The 23,736-nt window shown below is 36.9% G+C and overlaps 1 protein-coding gene across 1 annotated transcript in view; it reads left to right on the top strand.

Annotated features, from left to right (window-relative positions):
* Nucleotides 1-23,736, top strand: part of LRP1B (LDL receptor related protein 1B) — a 1,945,542-nt gene that overhangs the window by 1,124,945 nt on the left and 796,861 nt on the right. The window lies entirely within an intron of this gene.

The following is a 23,736-nucleotide window of genomic DNA, read 5'->3' as shown; positions in this document are numbered from 1 at the left end:
AATGTTAATATTGATTAAAAAAAAGTTCTTTAATAATCAAGCAAACATTCAAAGCAGATCTTTGATCAGCTACCAGGTATCTTCAGACACATTAACTAGTAATTCTGGACTTTGGTTTCCTCATATAAAAGTCTGTTTACTTCTTCAGTACTTTAGAAATCCATGATTTATGAGACATTAATTGTGTGCTTCTTATATGAAGTTAGGTATCATAGGAGATAAGAGTTATTTTGAGAAATGGCTACTGCCTTCAAGGAGTTCACAAACTACTTTTGTAAATAATATTAGCATTCAAAAAATTAAAGGCATTGAAACATTTAATTAATAAGTTGAAACCTGTCCCAGAGAAATGTGTACTTAATGTAGAATATCCATGCAACGGAAGTCCCAAGACAGGAGAACATGTCTTTATATGGATGTGGCCATAGAAGTCCTTGTGCGGGAGGTAGTATTTGGGCTGGATCTTTTCTTTTCTCTCTCTTTTTTTCTTTTTTAACTTTTTTATTGTATAACACAACATATACAAAGCAAAGAAACAAAAGAGCAATAGTTTTCAAAGCACTCTTCAACAAGTAGTTATACGACAGAACCCAGAATTTGTCATTGGCTACCATATGATCCTCTCAGATTTTTCCTTCTAGCTGCTCCAGAAAATGGAAAGCTAGAAGGGATAAACATATTTTGTTAATCACTAAAATTGACTTTCTTTCTTGTGAAAAAATAGCATATACCTAAAAAGCAATGAATTTCAAAGCTCAGCACCACAATTAGTTGTAGGACATATTTCAGAGTTTGACATGGGTAACAATTTCACAATTTTAGGTTTTTACTTCTAGTTGCTCTAAGATACTACTGGAGACTGAAAGAGATATCAATTCAATGATTCAGTAATCATATTCCTTTGTTAAATCCTATCTTCTCTGTATAACTCCACCATCACTTTTGATCTTTCTATTCCTCTCTTTAGGGGTATTTGGGCTATAGTCATTCTAAGTTTTTCATATTGGAAGGAGCTGTCACTACTATGGGGTGGAGAGATTGAACTATCCGATATTCTGGAGAAGCTGGGCTTCTAAGTTTCAGGACTTAACTTGTCCAGGGACCATCTGAAGGTTGTAGGTTTCTGGAAAGTTACATTAGTGCATAGAACCCTTGTGGAATCTTATATATTTGGGCTGGATCTTAAAGGATGAATATTAAAGGGGAGAGAAGGACATTTTAGCATCCAGAAATTTTATGAAAATAGCACAGGCTCCAGAAAGAGACAGAGGAATGATGTCAAGTGAAACACTAGTGGAGGTTTTGTTTGTAGGTAACAGTGACAGGGGAGATGTAGAAGATAAAAGTTGCAGAAATGAAAGGCCTTATTGTGAGGTGAAGGAATTTAGACATTACCCTAAAGGGATGAGAGGCAGAAAATTCTTCAGAGCCCAAGAATAGCATGAAAGAAGTGATGGTTTAGGGGAATTAATCATACTGAATCAGAGAAAGGAAGGGGAAAAAAATAAAAGCAGGGAAACAAATTTAAACTATTTATAGTATGAATGTTAGTGAATGGTGGTCTCTCATCTTTTGGAAGGAATTGGGGAGAAAGTGAGAAAATTATAAATTCAACTCAGATTCTTTTTTTTTTTCAAAATCCAGAAATAATAATTAGCACTCCGGACTAAATGTGTCTTCTATAAGAGCTTACAATCTAGGCCCCTGTTTTCTTATAAGCATTTTCTAAAGGAGACCAAACCATAATTGTTCGTTCATTTTTGGCTTATTTTGTCTCACCAAATGTTCCACAAGTTCATTCACATTGTTGCATGTCTCACGATTTCGTTCTTTTTTGTAGCAGCACAATATTTGATCATATGTATACACCATCATTCGCCAATCTACTTCTCAGTCAATGCATCCTTCAGCCACCTGCATTCCTTAAGTATCATGTATATTGCTCAACATCCACAGTCCATCAAAACTTTCAATTTTAGATGATTTCATTGTTCCCAACAGAAAGATAATCAATAAACACACCCTTACCAAATAGGAAATCTAAACGTCTCCTCAATTCTTGTTCCTCTCCCCATTATCTACCCCTGCTTTTACCTGTGATACTGCTGATGCTTTCCTGTTAAACATAGCCCATAGTATGCAACAGAAATTTTCCCCCTGTATCCTGGACTTAAACACTTTTAGTACACAAATCATATCTTCAAAATCATTCTTGCAAGAATCTATTTATATTTCTAGTTTTAATCAGTGGGATACATAGGTCTATACCACCCTTTTAAATCATGTTCAACTTCAATATGGTAATATTACTTATAGACCCTCTAGAGGACTGCCTTCACTTGTCTTCTCTTACATTTGAGTTCAACCTCATTAGCTAACTTTATTTCTAGCTTCCATGTATCTCTAATTCCCCTATATTCTGTATTCAAAGCCTCTGATTTTACTTTTACCAAGAATCATAAAGTATCTACTTTTTGGTGTTTGGCTTATTTCACTCAGCATTATGTCCTGAAGTCTCATGCATCTTGTCCTGTGCTTCAGGACATCATTTTCTTACTGCTGCATAATATTCCATCTGTCATAGTTTGCTAGCTGCTGGAATGCAACACACCAGAGATGGATTGGCTTTTAATAAAAGGGGATTTATTTTGTTGGTTCTTCAGAGGAAAGGCAGCTAACTTTCCACTGAGGATCTTTCTTACGTGGAAGGCACAAGATGGTTTCTGCTGGTCTTCTCTCCAGGCCCCTGAGTTCCAACAACTTTCCCCAGGGTGACTTCTTTCTGCATCTCCAAAGGCCTGGACTGAGCTACGAGTGCTGAGATGAGGAATGCTGAGCTGCTTAGCAGTACTACGTTGCAATCTCTCATTTAAGCACAAGCCAATTAAGTCAAACATCACTCATTGCAGCAGACACGCCTCCTAGCTGACTGCAGATATAATTGGCAACAGATGAGGTTCACGTACCATTGGCTTGTGTCCGCAGCAACAGAACTAGGTATGCTCACCTGGCCAAGTTGACAACTGAATCTAACTAACACACCATCTTATGTATACACCACATTTTGTTAATCCCCTCATCTGTTGATGGGCATTTGGATTGTTTCCATCTTTTGGCAATTGTGAATAATGTTGCTATGAACACTGGTAGGCAAATATCCGATTGTATCACTGTTTTCAGCTCTTTTGAGTATATACCAGGTAGTGTTACTGCTGAGTCATAGGGCTACTCGATAGTTTCCTAAGGAATCTCCAAACTGTTTTCCATAGTGGCTGTACCATTTTACATTCCCACCAGCAATGCAGAAGTGGCCCAACTTTTCTACATCCTCTCGAACATTTGTAGTTTCCTGTTTGTTTAATAGCAGTCATTCTTATAGTTGTGAGGTAGTATCTCATTGCAGTCTTTCTTGCTCTACATTTCCTTTATGGCTAATGAAAATGAGCATCTCTTCATGTGCTTTTGAGACATCTGTGTTTGCTCTTCAGAAAAATGCCTATTCATATCTTTCACACATTTTATAATTGGGTCGTTTGTTCTTTTGCTGTTGAGTTGTATGATTTCCTTATGTATACAGGATATCAAACCTTTGCTGATGTGATTTCCAAATGTTTTCTCCCATTTGATTGATTGCCTCCAACTTTTTGACAGTCTTTTAAGTTGCAGAAGCATTTGATTTTGAGGAATTCCCATATATCTATTTTTTTCTTTTGTTGCTTGTGCTTTGGGTGTAAAGTTTAGGAAGCTACATCCTATTACTAGGTCTTGAAGATGTTTCCATTCATTTTCTTCTAGAAGTTTTATGGTGCTAGTTCTTATATTTAGTGTTGATCCACTTTGAGTTAATTTTTGTATAGGGTGTAAGGTAAGGGTCATCTTTCATTCCTTTGGCAATTGATGTCCAGTTCTCCCATGACCATTTATTGGAAAGACTGGTTTATCCCAGTTCAGTGTATTTGGGGACCTTGTCAAAAATCCGCTGACTATAGACTTGGGGGTCTATTTCTGAACTCTGAATTCGATTCCATTGGTCAATACTTCTTTGTACCACACTGTTTTGAACACTGTGCCTTTATAATAAGTTTCAAAATCAGAACCTGTTAATTGACCACTTCGTTCTTCTTTTTTAAGGGTGCTTTTAGCTATTTGGGGTCTCTTTCTCTTCCAAATGAATTTGGTAACTAGCATTTCCAAGTTTTCAAAGTAAGTTGTTGGGATTTTGATTGGCACTGCATTGAATCTGTAGATCATTTTCGGTGGAATTGACATCTTAACTGTATTTAACCTTTCTATCCATGAGCAGGAAATGTCTTTTCACATTTTTAGATCTTTGATATTTTTTAGCAATGTTATGTAGTTTTCTTTATACAAGTCCTTTACATCCCTAGTTAAGTTCATTCCTAAGTACTTGATTCTTTTAGTTGTTATTTTGAATGGAATTTTTTTCTTTAACTGACTCCTCAGTTAGGTCATTGCTTGTGTGTAGAAATGTTACTGAGTTTTGAACATTAATTTTATGTTCCTCCACCTTGCTGAATTTGTTTGTTAGCTCAAGTACATTTGTTGTAGATTTCTCAGGATTTTCCAATTATAGTATCATTTCTTTGGCAAATAATGAAAGTTTTACTTTTACCTCTTTCATTCTAATTTGGATGTCTATTATTTCTTTGTCCTGCCTGATTGCTCGAGCTAGAACTTCTCATACAATGTTGAATAATAGTGGTGACAATGGTTATCCTTGACTCATTCCTGATCTTAGGGGAAAGCTTTCAGTCTCTCTCTTTTTTTCTTCATCAGTCTTGTTATTGGCCCATCAATTTTATTGATTTTCTGCAAGTACCAACTTTTTTTTTTATTCTTTCTATTGTTCTTTTGTTCACCCATTCATTTATCTTTGCTTTAATCTTTGTTATTTCTCTTCTTCTATTTGCTTTGGGGTTAGTTTGTTGTTCTTTCTCAAGTTCCTCCAGGTGAGCAGTTAAGTCCTTAATTTTTGCTCTTCTCTATTTTCTAATATAGGCATTAAGGATAATAAATTTCCCTCTCAGCACAGCCTTTGCTACATCCCATAAGTTCTGAAATGTTGTATTCTCATTTTCATTAATGTCCAGATGGCTACTGATTTCTCTAGCAATTTCTTCTTTGGCCCACTGGTTGTTTAAGAGTGTGTTATTTAATCTCCGTATATTTGTGAAAGTTCTCATTCTTTAGTGGTTATTGCTATCCAGCTTCATTCCATTGTGATCAGAAAAAGTGCTTTGCATAATTTCAATGTTTTTAAATTTATAAAGACCTGTTTTGTGCCCCAGCATGTGATTTATCCTGGAGAACATTCCATGAACACTAGAGTAGAATGTATATATGGTGTTTGGGGGTGTAATGACCTATGTATGTCTGTTAGGTCTAATTCATTTCTCAAGTTGTTTAACTTCTCTATTTCCTTGTTGATTTTTTGTCTGGTTGTTCTGTCTATAGAGGAGAATGGTGTATTGAAGTCTCCTACTATTATTGTTGAAATATCTATTGCCCCCTTCAGTTTTGCCAATGTCTATCTCATGTACTTTGGAGCTCCTTGACTGGGATCATAAACATTTATGATTGTTATTTCTTCTTGGTGAATTGTCCTTTTTATTAATATATGTAGTAGCCTTCTTTGTCTCTTATGATGTCTTTACATTTTTAGTCTATTTTTTTTCCATTATTAGTATAGCTACTCCTTTTTTTTTTCTATTACAACTTGCATGGAACATCTTTTTCCATTCTTTCACTTTCAATCTATTTGTATCCTTGTGTCTAAGATGAGTCTCTTGTAAGCAGCATATATCTAGACTTTATTTCTTAATACATCCTGCCAATCTGTATCTTTTAATTGGTAAATTTAGTCCATTGACATTCAAAGTTATTACTGAAAAGACATTTCTTGAATCTACCATCTTATCTTCCAGATTTTATTTGCCAGATCTATATATTCTTTCCGCTCTTTCTCTTTTTATCCTTTAAGTTATCCTCACTGATGCTTTTCAATTCTGTGTCCTCCTTCAGATCTCCCTCTCCTGTTGTTTTTTTTTTCCAACTGGCAGAACTCCCTTTAGTATTTCTTGTAGGACCAGTCTCTTGTTGACAGTTTTTTTCAGGATTTGTTTGTCTGCGAAAATTTTAATCTTTCCCTCAGTTTTGAAGGACAATTTGGCTGGGAACAAAATTCTTGGCTGGAAATCTTTCTCTTTCTGAACCTTAAATATATCATGCCACTGCCTTCTTGCCTCCATAGTGCCAGCTGAGTAGTCTGAACTCATCATATGTGGTTACCCTGGTATGTAGCAGATTGTTTTTTCTTGCTGCTTTCAGGATTTTCTGCTTTTCTTCAACATTTGGCAGATGGATTAGTATGTATCTTGGGGGAGGCCTATTTGGATTTATTCTGTTTGGAGTTCATTGAGCTTCTTTGCCTTGTATATTTGTGTCCTTTTTAAGGATTGGAAAGTTTTCCCCCACTATATCCTCAACTAATCTTCCTAGCCCTTTACTCTTCTCTTCTTCTTCTGAGACACCAGTGATTCTTATATTTATGTGCTTTGTTTTATCCATCATTTCCATGAGATCCAGTTCAAAGTTTTCCATCTTTTTTGTCATTTGCTATTTTGAGTGTTCAAGAATAGTTGCCCTGTCCTCTAGTTTGTTTATTCTTTCTTCTGCCTCTTCAAATCTGCTGTTGTGTGTCTCTGGTATGCTTTTAATTTGGTGTATAGAATCTTTAATATCTTTGGCATTTGCTATTTTTCTATTTATTCTTTCAACTTCCTCTTTATGCTTTTCTAGTGTCTTCTTGGTCTCCTTTATGTCATTAGTTATCCCACTTATTTTATTTAGTAGAGTTATATGTACACGTTTGGTTAGTTGTTCCAATATCTGTGTCTCCTTTGGTGTTTTAATGTCATTGTTTATGCTGGGTATATCTGTCTGCATCATGATATGCTTAGGGGTCTTCTGCTGTCTTTGTGGCATGTAAATAATCTTGATTGGTTGACTTTGAAAGTTGATTTCCTTCTAAAGCCTTGTATTTGTGGGATGGATATAGAGCAGGATGCACGGTGCAGGGTGGGGCACAACAGTGCAGAAATGCATTGCAGCGCAGGTATAGGCACCAGGTTGGGGATCCTGTGCTGGTACCTGTGAGTGTGGGCACCCAGTGGCAGGGAGGATGTGGCTGTGCAGGTGCAAGGGTCTGGGGGGAGCAGGGCCCTGGTGTGCACTGGTCTAGGGTGTCAGGCCCTTTGTGCTCATATGCAGAGCTCAGGGCAGTGGGTCAGTGTTGCACCTGCATGGGCTGGGGGCAGTTATGGTCCAGCTATGCAGGTCAGCACTTACCCAGAGCTGGGGTGGCATGACTGGGTGACATGCACATGCGCAGATCTGAGAGGGTCATAAACTTATGTACACATGCGCATAGTTCAGGGGTTGCATAGTGGGGCTGCACAATTGTGTGGGGCCAGATGTAGCCTAGGTATGGAGCTAAGTGCCAGTTGCCTTTTGCACTCATGGCAGCCTACAGGGGGCATGGATAGGGAGGTAGGGCTTGGAAAGGGTGGCGCAAGACTGCACTTTTGCAGGAGTTGTCAGTTGGGCTGGGGCAGACATGCATACATTGTGGGGGGGGAGTGGGGCAGGTATGAGCATGGGGGGTTGGTGGGCCAGGGGTGCTAAGAGCATGGGGGCGCAGGAGATGGGATTCAGGTGTGTGGGATGTGGGGGGAGTCATGGGTCGCAGGGCTGAGCTGGTGAGGATAGCGCATTCAAGGAACGTGGATTTGCTTACTTCCTAGTCCCCATCTTCCTGTCCGTGCACTCCTGAGGGCTCCAGGCTTCCACATTAGGCTGTTTACACCAGCCCAATAGTCTCTGATTCTCTGCTTCTCAGTTTCTCAGTTTTTGCAACCAGGGCCTCCCTATGTGGTGTAGAAGACCCTCCCAGGTCACTTACATCTTGGAATCATGTATCAGTCACCCTCCCATCTCTTCTCTAGCTTTTCCTTGGAACAGGGGTGAACTCGACCTATCCTATTCCACCATCTTCAACTCAGCTTCATTTTAAATTAAATACTTAATGTCTCCATGAGTGACAAATCAAGTACTAGAAATGAATAACATCATTATTTTTGTCTTGTTTTATAGTTTATAGATTAAGGCAATATAAATGTACCATGACTTAACATTCCCATGGAGTATATAATTAAGATTAAGATTTTTTGCTTTTATTTGGAAGTGATGGGGGCTGTCTGCTTGCTTTTTTTATTTTTCTGTAGTGAGATGGTAGATGTTGAGAACTTTACAATTCTAGGATGAGAACAGGCTAGAACATTCTCTCTCAGTAGATGCATTTGGATTGCTCTCTTTGACCCAGACATTTTCAAGAGGTACTAAAATGTAATGTAGAGGGTTCTTGTTTTCATTTCTTTTTAAACTGTCAGTGTCTGCACAGTGACTATTTCAGTTAATAACCCTAATTTTGTTGACAATATCTTATCAGTGATATTGATGGTTCTTTGCATTCCACCACAGCAACAGAAACCATCTGACTGCCAAACAGTATGAAAGACGTGAAAACATTTTGCAGATTTTCACACCTGAAATATATTTAACCTTGCTTTTCCTATAGCAAAAAAAAGCTTAATTTCCTTTTATTAGTTTATTTCATTTCTTACCAGAAACAATAATAATAATAAGTATTATGATAGAAGTTGAACATGCAAAACCTGAAACTTACATTTGACAAATGACAACTGGTAATCCTCGGGATTGGAAAAGTTGAGTTCTCTGTACATTCTCTCATTTAGCTAGAGGGTTTACCATCTGACCTGATGACTGAGAAGCAATGCATAATTTAATAAATGGTTTTGTAAGCTTGGTAGAAATTCTGTTTCTTACAATAATTTTGTATAGTTTGAAGTTTTCTTGTTTTTAAATAAAATAGAATATCGTGAACATTTTAAATATAAGCTCAGACCATTTCTGGAAAGGAAAAATAAAAAGCACAGCATTTTAAAAAAGATCTTCCTTTATTCTTTGATATATTTTTTTCTCCTAGAGATTTATTAAAAGCCTCCTAAATATGGTCTAACCTGCCAGGATTGTTTGTAGAATTTTGTGGACTAAAATATTAGTAGTTAAATAAGAAAGAAAAATTGCCCAATTAAGAGACATATCTTGTGATTATTATTGGAAATGTCTGTAAAATTGGCATATTTTTTATTTACTAAAAATAGACCTTTATGAGGAGAAAACTACATTTTTGTATTTTTTAACCTCCCTAGAATAGGGAGTGTTCAAAGTGTCCTAAAACCAGGACACTTTTTTTAAATTAATTACTTGATTCATTTATTTGTCCAGTCAATAAATATACAGGGATGTCTTCTCTGGGATAAGTTCTGTTCTAAGGATGGGTATTCACTACTAACAGGACAAAATTTTATATTAAACTTATATCCAAATAGTGAGAGAGAGACAATAAACAAGTCAACAGGTCAATGAAAAAGATAATTATAAGAGCTATAAAGAAAGTACAATAGGACCCTGAGATAGAAAGTTAATGACTGGAGAAGTCAATAGGAGGCAAAATTAGATTCGATGATCAGAGAATTTAAATTAGCCATTCTTTCCAGGTATGCTTGCCATAGCCTCTAAGAAAACAAGATAGATTCTTAATTTATAAGATTTAATTTGCTTTTATAATAATAGGTAACTTCTCCAAATTCATTTATCTTTGTAGAGTGAACAGAAAAATAAGCAAAAAGATAATTTGCGATTCCACTTATTATTGCATGTATTCCATTACTTCTGTATCTGTTTTCAGACTGTACAAATGAATTCTACTGGTATATTTATCTCCAGATAGAAGGCATGTTAAAATAATCTTTCATATTGTTTCATATTTTTAAAATATGAAAGTAAACACTCAAAGAGTTTTTCCTGAGTTTGAAAGTTATTAATGCCTGCAGCAATAGCAGAAAAAAAGCTAGTTTCAGTATATCTCCTAATTAAACTGGGAACTTGAGGTCACCATTTTATATAGCATATAGGCTTTTTTTTTTTAATTAGTCTTTGTCAAAATAGATATATAGGGAAACATGTATGAAAAGGGTGATAACAAGTACCATTCCTTTTACTCTGGCGTGGTTAAACTGAGACCTTTTTCTTCTACTTCAGGTGATGCTATAATTAAGACAATACAAAGTAAGATTAATATAACTGCAGTTTTTGCTATCTGTGATATTTATAATTTCAAACAAAATGTGTTCCCATTAATACAAAAGTTGATCTTGATATTATAATTAAATGCAAGTTTGACAAAACATTTTGTCCTCCAGAGTTGTGTTCTTACTTTTGAATAGATGATACAGCCTTATTTTGTGATAGTAGAATTAACAACAAAAATAGAAATAATAGCTAACCGTTGGTGAACGCTTAGTATACACCAGAATTGCTCTCCTATGAGCATTATCACATTTAATCCACTCAACAATACCCTTCTGTTATTATTATTATTAACCTCATTTTATAGATTGGAAATGGAGACTCAGGAAGATTAGGTACTTCATTAATATTAATTAATTAATTAGTATTTTGTAATTGATGTATTTCAAGCACTGTGAATGTTTTGAAATTTTATTTTACTTGCAAGTTAAAAAGTTAGCCTGCTACACTGGCATGGATACTGGAAAAATGCATGAAATTTCTGAGTCTAAGACAAGGATAGCTTATTCTGACAGCAATTGCAGTAGCCATAGCATCATTAATTTTATATCAGATTCCTGTGCCCCAATCTTCATAGGGTTACAAGAAGAGGATCATGTTACACCTGTACGTTCAGTGGGGTATGTTACAAATGAGAAATTCTTAGATTAAGGAGCCCAGAGCTTTTGTTCTAACAGTTAGATGCCTGTTCATTGTGCCAGAGGGAGAAACTGTCTCTGACTTCTAAAGCTATAAACAAACCTGCCCTTCATTGCAGAGAACGATACTACCTCTATGTGCTAAAGACCTTACTGAAATCCTTGAAAATATAGTCTGGAACAAAGGCAATCAGTATCTGCTCCCAATATAGGCAGAAGAAATGTGAGAGAACCAAGGAGAATTATCTTTCAGCTGTCCTGAAATGCAAACCCATGTGACCTGATTTTAGAGCCTTTGGCAGACTAAAAAATGCCCCATCAGCACCACCACCAAATGATATCCACATCTTAATCCCCAGAACGTCTGACTGTTAATTTATATGTCAAAGGGGACTTGAAAATGTGTTAAGAATCTTGAGAAGACAGGTTATTCTTGATTATCCAGGTGGTCCCTAAATGTAAACCCAAGGGTCTTTGTAAGGCAGAGGCAAGAAGGACAAAAGAAGTAGGAGATGTGATGACAGAAGCAAGAAGTTAGAGTGATGTGAGGACAGAATCGCTATCCAAGAAATGCAGGCAGCCTCCAGAATCTAGAAAAGATGAGGAAACAGCTGCTCTGCTAGAGCTACCAAAGAAGCCTATCGACACTTTGACTTTAGTCCAGTGAAACTGATTTTATGCTTCTGGTCTCCATAACTGTTAAAGAATAAACTTCTCTTGTCCTATGCCACCACATTTGAGGCAAATTGTTGCAACAGCCACAGGAATCAAATACAGAGCCTGTGCTCTTAATCATTCTGCTATATTGACCTTACATATTTCTTATGGTGGATTCTACTTCCTTAGATCTGGAGTAGGTGTCCATGATTCTACACCTCAGAGTCTTCCTTTAACTGAAGGTTTCTACAGATGCCATGTAGCTAAAGGCTAACAGATAGCTTTGGACAGGGTCCAAGGTAGGCTTTCTTCATGATATTGTGAATCACATTGTAGCAAGGAAGAAGGGGAAGCACTTTCTCTCTTCCAAGATTGCTTGGAAGAGAGAAAGTGCCATGTTTAAAGATAATCTGTCATAGCATGCCCAAAGCTATCAAAGAGTAGTGTCATCCTTTTCTAACTCCTTGTCCATGATCTGAAGGGTCAGGCCTTATAGCTCCTGCCATCACCAACATCTCCATTTTCTCTTCAGAGATTTTAGAATCCAAGAATTACCCTAGTTTGGTGTTACAATGTATGGTATTGTACCTGGGCTATCAGTTTGATAAAGCATCATTCTAATATCTGAATCCCATATACACATGCATACCCACACAGGATCACAAGCTCAAGTCCACTTCAGCACTCCAAAGACAGTTCCAGGTTTCTACTCCAAACAGCCCTAGAGCAGCCTTTATAACCAGATGTAGTTTGTGTACAAACAACACAGACCTACTGTGATAGTTAGGTTCAGGAGTCAGCTTGGTCAGGTGAAGGTGCCTAGTTCTGTTGCTGTGGACATGAGTCATTGGCATGTGAAACTCATCTATCACTGATTACATCTTCTGTTGGCTAGGGGGAGTGCCTCCTGCAATGAGTGATGTTTAATTTGTCTGGATGCTTAAATGAGAGAGCTCAATGCAGCACAACCCTAGCAGCTCAGCACACCTCATCTCAGCTCAGCCCAGACCTTTGGCGATGTAGAAAGGAATCACCCCGGGGAAAGCTGTGAGAATCCAGAAGCCAGGAGAGAAAGTCAGCAGAGATTGTCCTGTGCCTTACTGTGTAAGGGAGAACCTCAGAGGATGTTAGCTGCCTTTCCTCTAAAGAACTATAAGTTTTTAACTAAATAAATACCCCTTTATTAAAAGCCAGTCCATCTCTGGTGTGTTGCATTCTGGCAGCTTGAGCAAACTAGAACCACACACCTAAGAGTAAGATTGTGATTTCCTGGACCTATAAATTACCTTTTGTCCTTGGGTTTCAGTGATACTCACCACTGCAGAATTTTATAGGGATTTCTAGTATGTTATAAAGATAGAGTTTTATGGTGATGGAACAAACATGCTAAGATATCACTAATGAATTATGTTAGGAAATTCCTGTAAAGTATAAATAGCTATAATGACTTGCAGAATGTTTGAAAATTACAATAAGCCTTTATTCTTTGCTATTAGGGTTCAGATAAATATCAATCTTATCCTTCTCTCTTTATCTCTGAAATTTCTCGTAAGGACAAGCTCTAAGACTTCTAGAGATGTAGTAGTATTCTGACTGAGCATTAAAGGAAATAAGGAATACATTTGTCATTCATGGGACATTTCTTAATTAAAACTGTTAAGAAGAGATTTGCCAGGGTTTGCAACTCTTGGGAATCTAATGGATATTCTTTTCCCACTTGAGAACCAAGATACAGACTATTCACAAGCACTAACTCTTTTTGGCTATCAATAGGATATTTTCTCAGAATTTATTTGAGATTTCAGGCATGACAACAACTATTTCATATTTACTTTGCAAAAAGATATTTCTCATAAATTTAAATGTGTCTCATGAAATTCATGAGAGAAATAGAAAAAACTTTTAGGCCAATGTAGTATGTTGAATTCCGGACCCTAATATAGACATACTTTCAGCCTTCACCTGCATTCCCATCAGTGTGAACCCATTGGAAATAAGATCTCTTGGTGATGTTGTTTTAATGTGGGGCCCAAATCAGTGAGAATGGGTTTAATCTGGATTACTAGAGTCCTTTATAAGCAGAAATTCAGACATAGTAGGAGAAAGCCACGGTAGAAGTCTGAAGCTGGAAATCAATGGAACCCAAAAGAGAAATGAGAGGACATTGGCATGTAATAGGAAAGCCAAGGAACCCAAGGATTGCCCCCAGTCATATGTTTCTGAACCTGGGATGAAGCAAGTCTTCTAGCCTCTGAAGTTGTGAGGCAATAAATTCCCATTGTTTAAGCCCAAACTAGTTTCTGAGTGTTCTAGTTTGCTAGCTGCCAGAATGCGATATAGCAAAAACAGAACAGCTTTTAAAAGGGGAATTTATTAAGTTGCAAATCCACAGTTTTAAGGTTGTGAAAATGTCCCAGCTAAAGCAAGGCTATAGATATGTCCAATCTAAGGCATCCAGGGAAAGATACCTTGGTTCAAGAAGGCCAATGATGTTCAGAGTTTCTCTCTCAACTGGAAAGGCACATGGTGAATGTGGCAACATCTGCTAGCTTTCTCTCCAGGTTTCTTGTTTCATGAAGGTCTCCCAGGGGTTTTCATTCTTCATCTCCAAAGGTCTCTGGCTGTGTGGCCTCTGTAGCTCTCTCCAAAATAGTTCCCTTTTAAAGGGCTCCAGTTAGAGATCCCACCTTGAATGGGTGGAGACACACCTCCATGGAAATCATCTAATCAAAAGTTACTATCCACAATTGGGTGGATTACATCTCCATGGGAACAATCAAAAAGCTCCCACCCAGCAATACTGAATGAGGATTAAAGGACATGGCTTTTCTGGGTCCACAAGAGAATTAAACTGGCACAGTGAGGTATTTGTCATTGCATCCTGGCAAATTAAGACATTTATTTATTTATTTTAAGAAATAAATTAAGACATCAATTTATTTCTTTTTGTCTGAAAAGTTGTGGTGAATATGAGAAGATTGAAATCAGGTTTCTAAAAGATACTAAGTCATGCAAAAATGAAATTGGCCATGATGGACACTGGGAATTAAGTCATGTCCTCTATGAAAGACATATTCAAGTCCTGATCCTGGCCTGTTGGTATGAACTCATTAGTGAATAGTATAGATGAATGGGTTATTAGTTAAGGTGAACCAGGATGTGGTTGTGAATCCATTTGTAAATAGGAGCTTTGAAAATTTTATCAGTCAATGTGTAGCGACACTGAATAAGGACGGACCTTAATCCCATCTGGCTGAATTCCTTATGAGCAAAGGAAATTGGAAATGGAGATAAAACCCAGAGAAAGGAACAGAAAGAGATTACTATGTGAGGGAGGCAGAGACTGAGCCACAATCAGAACTACTACAGATTTCAGAAAAATCATGGCCTGCTGATACCTCGATGTTAGACTTTTAGTCTCAAAAACTGAGGCAATAAATTGTTGTCATTTAAACCAGCCCACTCTGTGGTATTTGTTGTAGAAGCCCTGGCAAACTAGGTTTCTAAAAGTTTTTAGTAAATATGGAGAGGAAATCTTTCCTCTTACTTATTTCCACCCAACAAACATACATAGTCATGCATAATCATGGACAAACACACACGCAGCACACACTCACATGAGCTCAGAATAGCTCTGGAAAGATATATAAAGAAGTCTGTGGCCCTATAAATGCTAGATTGCTGGTATGATCAAAAGAGAGAATGTGAAAATACTTGGCAATCTCCAAAGTACCATGGAAACATTATGTATATATGTATTTAATTGTTACAGTAGTAAATATTCTAATCAGTAGAACTTTGTTGCACACTTTAAATAATTTTCAGCATGAAATAAAATAGTAGAAATGCATTCAACCCAATTACTCAGTTATTCTTCTTATTGCATAATTTTTATTTGGCAATACAGAAATGTTTTGGAATTCTTCATTAACCTAGGACTTTTACTATCATGAATGTGCTGGTTTGAAAGGAAGTATGCCCCCTAAGAAAAGTCATGTTTTAATATAAATCCCATTTCTTAAAGGTAGAATAGTCTCTATTCAATGCTGTGTATTTGGGACTGTGATGGGATCATCTCCCTGGTTGATGAGATTTAGTTAAGAATGGTTGTTAAACTGGATTAGGGGATGATATGTCTCCACCCATCTGAGTGGGTCTTGATTAGTTTATGAAGTCCTATAAAAGAGGAAACATTTTGGAGAATGAGAGACTCAGAGAGAGCAGAGAATGCTGCAGCACCACGAAGCAGAGAGTCCACCAGCCAGCGACCTTTGGAGATGAAGAAGGAAAACGCCTCCCGGGGAGCTTCATGAAACAGGAAGCCAGGAGACAAAGCTAGCAGATGATACCATATTCGCCATGTGCCTGTCCAGCCGAGAGAGGAGCCCTAACTGCGTTCGCCATGTGCCTTTCCAGATGAGAGAGAAACCCTGAACTTCATCGGCCTTCTTGAACCAAGGTATCTTTCCCCGGATGCCTTTGATTGGACATTTCTATAGACTTGTTTTAATTGGGACATTTTCTCGGCCTTAGATCTGTAAACTAGCAACTCATTAAATTCCCCTTGTTAAAAGCCATTCCGTTTCTGGTATATTGCATTCCAGCAGCTAGCAAACTAGAACAATGAACATCAACCATAATCATATTATTGTTTAAGGTTAATAGAAAATTATGATTAAAAAAGACAAATTTAATAAATTAGTCTTGACTAACTTTACCTTGGGGTCACGAAGTAGGAAATGCTAGCTCAAATTGTGGGGCCAGGTGATATCCATAATGCGAGCTGAGTAAGTTCTCATGAAACTTGACATTAGAAGGGACTTTTAGGGTATGTAATAGTCATTGTCTGTGACAATGACCATAAACAGTATGGTGAAAAAAATGCAACTCGGATCTAACGCATTACTTTATTTTTGCCTTCCATTCATCTTTAATATTTGTTCAGCAATCTTTCCTACTAAAGATGAAAATTTTATGAACTCCTAGCCCTTTATCTTTATAACTAGGCAATAGAACAGTCAGTCACTTCAAATCAGAAACACAGTCAATTTGGTAATTAGAATGCTCAATCTACCATATACACACACGTGCACACACACAGAGACATATATATAAGTATAAATTCTAAATTAAATTTACCATCAAATCTTCCACTCTCCCCAACTCTATTGTTTTTATATCTGGAAAAGGGTGTAAACAACCTCACATCATAGCCTTCAAGTCGGTTTCTGATCCCCTTCCATTTTTCAGCATTTATGGGCCTGGCAGAACTTTAAAATTGTCTCGAGGGGTGTGGATGTGTAGATGATGATGTGCGTGTGTTTGGGGGTGAGTATTGAGAGGGAGAGGAAGTGACTTTTAAGGTTTTTGGTGGGATCTCTCCAATTGCAGTTCTCCTGGCCAAAGTTCATGAAACTCTATACTTGTGAACTTTTATCCCTGCATAACCTGTTTACAGCCAACTTTTTATAATCTTGTTGCACTGGACCCAAGGCATCCCCATGCCTGCATTTCTCCTGTGTAGTCCTCATTTGGTTCACAAGCTCTTTCATGTACCTTTTGCCCCAGTAAACACTGGAAATGCAGATAGAGTGCAAATCAGCCACCATGATTCAATTGTCAGAACCCAGTTTGGCTTTCTCAGGAATAAACCAGGTGTGAGACTTCCTCAGGGATGAGTTCTCTGAAATTGGAAAACCAACTTCAGTTAACTCAGTCCAAAGCTTTCTGAGAGGTACAATGGAAGCCTTATCACTAGAGTTGAGATGAGATGTGCTTTTCCATCCTCTTTTCCTTAATACCTTGGGAGGCTGAGGGCAAGAACTAGGGACTTAAGGACCAGAACAGCTCTCTCAAAAGAAATCTCTTAAAAACGTCCACTCTTCACGATCTGTTCCCTTTATGACATTGATCTGATTGCAACCCAAGAGTGGTGGAAACAATTCTGGCCCAGCTGCATTCCTAAAAAAAATATTTTTATTAACAAATCTCCACACACACAGTCCATACATGGTGTACAATCAGTTGCTCACAATATCATCATATAGTTATGTATTCGTCACCATGGTCATTTTTAGAACATTTGCATCACTCCAGAAAGAGAAGAAAAAAGAAAAAAGAATAAACCTCATATATCCCATACCACTTACCCTTCCCTTTCATTAACCACTAGTATTTCAATCTACCCAATTTTTTTTTTACCCCTTACCCCCCCCCATTATTTATTTATTTTTTATCCATATTTTTTTACTCATCTGTCCATATTCTGGATAAAAGGAGCATCAGATATAAAGTTTTCACAATCACACAGACACATTATAAAAGCTATATAGTTATACAATGGTCTTCAAGAATCAAGGCTATTGGAACACAGCTCAACAGTTTCAAATACTTTCCTCTAGCCACTCCAAAACACCATAAACTAAAAAGGGATGTCTATATAATGCATAAGAATAACCTCTTGGATAACCCTTCAATTCTGTTTAAATCTCTCAGCCACTGAAACTCTTTGCCTCATTTCTCCCTTCCCCCTTTTGGTCAAGAAGGCTGTCTCAATCCCTTGATACTGAGTCCTGTCTCATCCTGGGATTTCTGTGACCCATTGCCAGGGAGATTTTCATCCCTGGGTGAAGGTGTCACATAAATACCTGAAGTTTCTGGGAATGATCAGATTATATATAAACAGCTCAGTATCTCAGAATTAGAAATTGTAGTTACAACTCCTGAATATATGTGACTGCTGTAAGAGCTTACAATCTAGGACCTTTTACAATAGGCCCCAACCTAAAACCCATGCTCTCAACTTCAGTTCATTGAGTTCTTATATTATAGTTAGTCCATATGATTGAGACAGGATAATATTTGTCTTTTTGATCTTGACATATCATTCAATATACAGTTGTTAAGATTCATACACCTAGTTCATACCTCACAACTTGATTCCTTCTTGCAGCCACTCAGTAGTCTGTTTTATATATACACCACAGTTCCCCCTTCTATTCCTCAGTTGTTGTACCCTTAGGCTACCTCCATCCATTGTGAATCATCCGAACACAGCTGCCATAAACTCCAGCATGCAAATGTTCATTTGTGTCCCCACACTTATTTCCTCCAGGTATACACTGAGCAATGGGGTTTTGGGCTCATATGGAAAACCCATTCTTAGCCTCCTGTGGAACCACCACACTGCCCTCCAAGGGTCTGCACCTCTTAGTTTTCCTCTCAACAGTGAATAGGTACAAATCCTTTCTGCATTTTCTCTAGCACTCGTTTCTCTCTGTTTATTTTTAAACGGTTTTATTTGCAGATCATATAATCCAACCTAAGTAAATAGACATACACTTGCCACCATAATTGATATGAAGACATATCCTTTTCTTCAACAAAGAATCCACACCCATCCCCCATGCCCCCCCCCCCCACCTGTTGACATGTGGTTTTGGCATAATGCCTTTGTTACATTCAGTGGAAACATTACAATATTACTGTTGATTGTAGACTCTAGCTTGCATTGATTGTACTTTTTCATGTATACCATCCATTTTCAACACCTTACAATCTTGACATTCATTTGTTCTCCCTCATGCAAAAGTTTTCATTTGTACCTTTAGTCACCATCGTTGTCCACTGTAGGCATTCCTAAGTTATACTATCTCATCTTTATCCTCTTTATTTCCTTCTGTTTTCATACATGCCTCCAGCCCTTCTCCTTCAATCATACTCACATTCAGCTTCATTCAGTGTACTTAAATTATTGTGCTACAATCAGATAGTATTGTGCTATCCACTTCTGAATTTTTATAATCAGTCCTGTTGTACAATCTGTATTTCTTTAGCACCAAATGCACAATCTCTACCCTATTTCTATCTCCTGATAATCTGCGCTCTTAACTTCAATTCTCAAAGTTCATTCATTACATTAGTTCATATAAGGGAGACCATACAGTATTTGTCCTTTTGTTTTTGGCTAATTTCACTTAGCATAATGTCTTCAAGGTTCATCCATGTTGTTACACTCTTCATTCCAACTGCATAATATTCCATCATATGTCTATATCAAAGCTTGTTTAGCCACTAGTCCATTGATGAACATGTGGGCTGTTTCCATCCCTTGGCAATCATAAATAATACTGCTATAAACATTTGTGTGCGAATGTCTGTTGGTGTCCTTTCCTTTGGTTCCTCTGAATATATACCCAGTTATGGGATTGCTGGATCATATGACAAATTCTTTACTTAGCTTCCTGAGGAACTGCCAAACTGCCTTCCAGAGTGGTTGTACCATTTTACATTTCCATAATCAGTGGATAGGTGCGCCTCTTTCTCCACATCTTCTCCAGCTCTTGTCATTTTCTGTTTTGTTTTTTTTTTTTTTTTTTTTTTTGATAATGGCCATTCTATTGTGTGTCAGATGTTATCACACTGGTTTTGATTTGCATTTCCCTAGTAGTCAGGGAAGTTGAGCATCTTTTCATGTGCCTTTTAGCCATGTGTATTTCTTCTTCTGAGAAGTGTCTGTTCATGTCTTTTGCCCATTTTAAAATTGGGTTGTTTGTGTTTTTGTTGTTGAATTGAAGAATCTCTTTGTATATTCTGGATACTAAACTCTTATATGATATGTGTTCTTCAAATATTGTCTTCAGTTGTGTAGGCTAACATACTTTCCTGACAAAGCTCTTTGATATGCATAAGTATTTAATTTTAAGGAGATCCCATATATATATATATTTCTTTTTTCAGTGCTCATGCTTTGGGTGTAAAGTCTAGGAAACCACCTCCTATTACAAGACTTATAAGATATTTCCTTACATTTTCCTCTTAAAGTTTTATGGTCTTAGCTCTAATGTCTAAGTTTTGAGGAGCATTTTGAGTTAATTTTTAAAAAGTCTGTGAGATGTGGATCTCTTTCATTCTTTTGCATATGGACCATCCAGTTTTCTGAATACTATTTATTGAAGATGCTTCTCTGTCCCAGTTGGTTTGGCTCAATCACTTTATCAAATATCAAATGTCCATTAATGAGCTGGCTTATTTCTGAATACTCAATTCAATTTCAATTTCATTGGTCAGAATATCTGTCTTTATGCCAGTGTTGTTTTGACCACTGTAGCTTCGTAATATGCTTTAAAAGTGTGAGACCTCTCACTTCATTTTCTTTCTCAAGATATCTTTAGCTAATCAGGTCACCCTGCCCTTCCAAATAAATTTGGTCATTATTATTTTTTTTACTTCTGCAAAGTAAGTTGTTGGTATTTTAATTGATATTGCATTGATCTATAAATTAATTTGGGTAGAATTGGCATCTTAACTATATTTAGTCTTCCAATCCATGAGCATTGTATACCCTTACATTTATTTAGGTCTCCCATGTTTTCTTTTAGCAATTTCTTGTAACTTTCTGTGTATATGTCTTTATATCCTTAGTTAAATTTATTCCTAAACATTTTATTCTTTTGGTTGCTATTGTAAATGGATTTTTTTTTAAATTTTCTCTTCAGATTGCTCATCACTGGTGTATAGACACACTATTCATATTTTGGCATTGATCTTGTGCCCTGTATTTTGCTGTATTCATTTATTAGCTCTTGTAGCTTTGCTGTAGTTTGTTTTAGAATTTTTTACATATAGTATTATGTCATCTGCGTACAGTGAGAGTTTTACTTCTTACTTTCTGATCTGGCTGCCTTTCTTTTTTTTTTTTTTTTTTCTTGTCTAATTGCTAGAACTTCCAGCACAATAATGATTGTTATTCAACCATTGTGTTATTCACCATTGTTGAATAACAATGGTGACAGTGGGTGAGTGGGTGTCCTTGTCTTGTTCTTGATCTTGATCTTAGAGGGAAAACTTTCAGTCTTTCCCCATTGAGGATGATGTTAGCTGTGGGTTTTTCATATATTCCCTTTATTATGTTGAGGAAGTTCTCTTTCATTACTATCCTGTGAAGTATTTTCATCAAGAAAGGATGTTGAATTTTGTCAAATGCCTTTTCTACATCAATCAAGATGACTATGTGCTTTTCCTGCTTTGATTGGTTGTTATGGTGTATTACATTAATTTATTTTCTTATATTGAAACAGACTTGCATTCCTGGAATAAATCTCTCTTGGCATATGTATTAGTTAGGGTTCTCTAGAGAAACAGAATCAACAGGGAACACTTGCAAATATAAAATTTATGAAAGTGTCTCACGTGACCATAGGAACGCAGAGTCCAAAATCCACAGGGCAGGCTCCAAAGCTGATGACTCCAAAGGATGGCCTGGATGAACTCCACAGGAGAGGCTCACCAGCCAAAGCAGGAATGCAACCTGTCTCCTCTGAGTTCTCCTTAAAAGGCTTCCCATGATTGGATTTAGCATCACTAATTGCAGAAGACACTCCCCTTTGGCTGATTACAAATGGAATCAGCTGTGGACGTAGCTAACGTGATCATGACCTAATCCTATGAAATGTCCTCATTGCAACAGACAGACCAGCGCTTGCCCAATCAGATGAACAGGTACCACAACTTGGCCAAGTTGACACCTGTCCCTAACCATGACAGCATATAATTCTTTTAATGTGCTGATGGATTCAATTTGCAAGTATTTGACTGAAGATTTCTGTGTCTATATTGATTAAAGGGATTGGTCTTAATTCTCTTTTCTTGTAGTGTCTTTATCTGGCTTTAGTATTAGGGTGATGTTGCCTTCATAGAATGAGTTGGTTATCTTTCCTGCCTCTCAATTTTTTTTTAAGAGTTTGAGCAGGAACAGTACTAATTCTTCCTTGAATACTTGGTAGAATTCCTATGTGAAACCATCTGGTCCTGAACTTTTGTTTTTTGGGAGCTTCTTGATTACTGATTCAATCTCTTTACTTGTGATTGGTCTGTTGAGGTTGTCCATTTCTTCTAGAGTTAATATTGGTCGTTCATGCCTTTCTAGGAAATTGTCTATTTCATCTATGTTGTCTGGTTTATTAGCATATAATTGCTTATCATATCCTTTCATTACCTCCTTTATTTCTGTAGGGTGGTTGGTTATATCTCCTCTTTCATTTCTGATTTTATTTACATTCTTTCTCTTGCTCGCTATCTCTCTCTCTCTCTCTCTCTCTCTCTCTCTCTTTCTCTCTCTGTCAACCTAGCTAAGGATCCATTTGATTTTATTGGTTTTTCTCAAATAACCAACTTCTGGTTTTGTTAATTTTTCTATATTGTTTTCATATTCTCAATTCATTTATTTCTGCTCTGATTTTCATGTTTTCTTTCCTTTTGTTTGCTTTTGGGTTGGTTTGCTATTCTTTGACTCTAGTTCTTCCAAGTGAACTGTTAATTCCTTGATTTTTGCTCCTTCTTCTTTTTTAATGTAGGCATTTAAGGCAATAAATTTCTCTCTCAGCGTGGCCTTTGCTACATCCCATAAATTTTTATATGCTGTATTTTTGTTTTCATATGCCTTGAGATATTTACTGATTTCTCTTGTATTTTCTTCCTTGACTACTGGTTGTTTAAAAGTGTGTTATTTAGTCTCCATAATCTGTAAACTCTCTGGTCTTCTGCCTGTTATTGATGTCCAACTTAAGCGTTTTGCATGATTTCAATCTTTTAAAATTTATTGATACTTGTTTTGTGACCCAGCATTTTTTCTATTCTTGAGAATGAACCATGAACACTTGAGAAAAATGTGTATCCTGTTGTTGGGGTGTAATGTTCTGTAAATGTCTGTTAGGTCTAGTTCATTTATCATATTATTCATAATTCCTGTTTCCTGATTGATCCTCTGTGTAGATATCCTATCCATTGATTAAAGCGGGGACTTGAAGTCTCCAACTATAATGACAGAAATGTCTACTTCTAATTTCAGTGTTGTAGTGTTTGCCTCATGTATTTTGTGGCACTCTGGTTCAATACATATATATTTATGATTGTTTTGTCTTCTTGTTGAATTGTTCCTTTTATTAAATTATTGTGTCCTTCTTTGTCTCTTTTGATTGTTTTACATTTGAAGTCTAATTTGTCAGATATTAGTATAGATATTCGTGCTCTTTTCTGCTTGTTGTTTGCATGAAATATCTTTTCCCAGCTTTTGACTTTCGACCATTTTTGTCCTGGGATCTAAAATTAGTCCCCTGTAGGCAGCATATAGATGGGTCCTGTTTTTTTAATCCATTCTGCCAGTCTATGTCTTTAGATTGGGGAGTTTCAT

Source organism: Tamandua tetradactyla, chromosome 3 (assembly GCF_023851605.1).
Source record: "Tamandua tetradactyla isolate mTamTet1 chromosome 3, mTamTet1.pri, whole genome shotgun sequence".
Classification (NCBI taxonomy): domain Eukaryota; kingdom Metazoa; phylum Chordata; class Mammalia; order Pilosa; family Myrmecophagidae; genus Tamandua; species Tamandua tetradactyla.
This window is presented reverse-complemented; position numbering and strand designations above follow the sequence as displayed.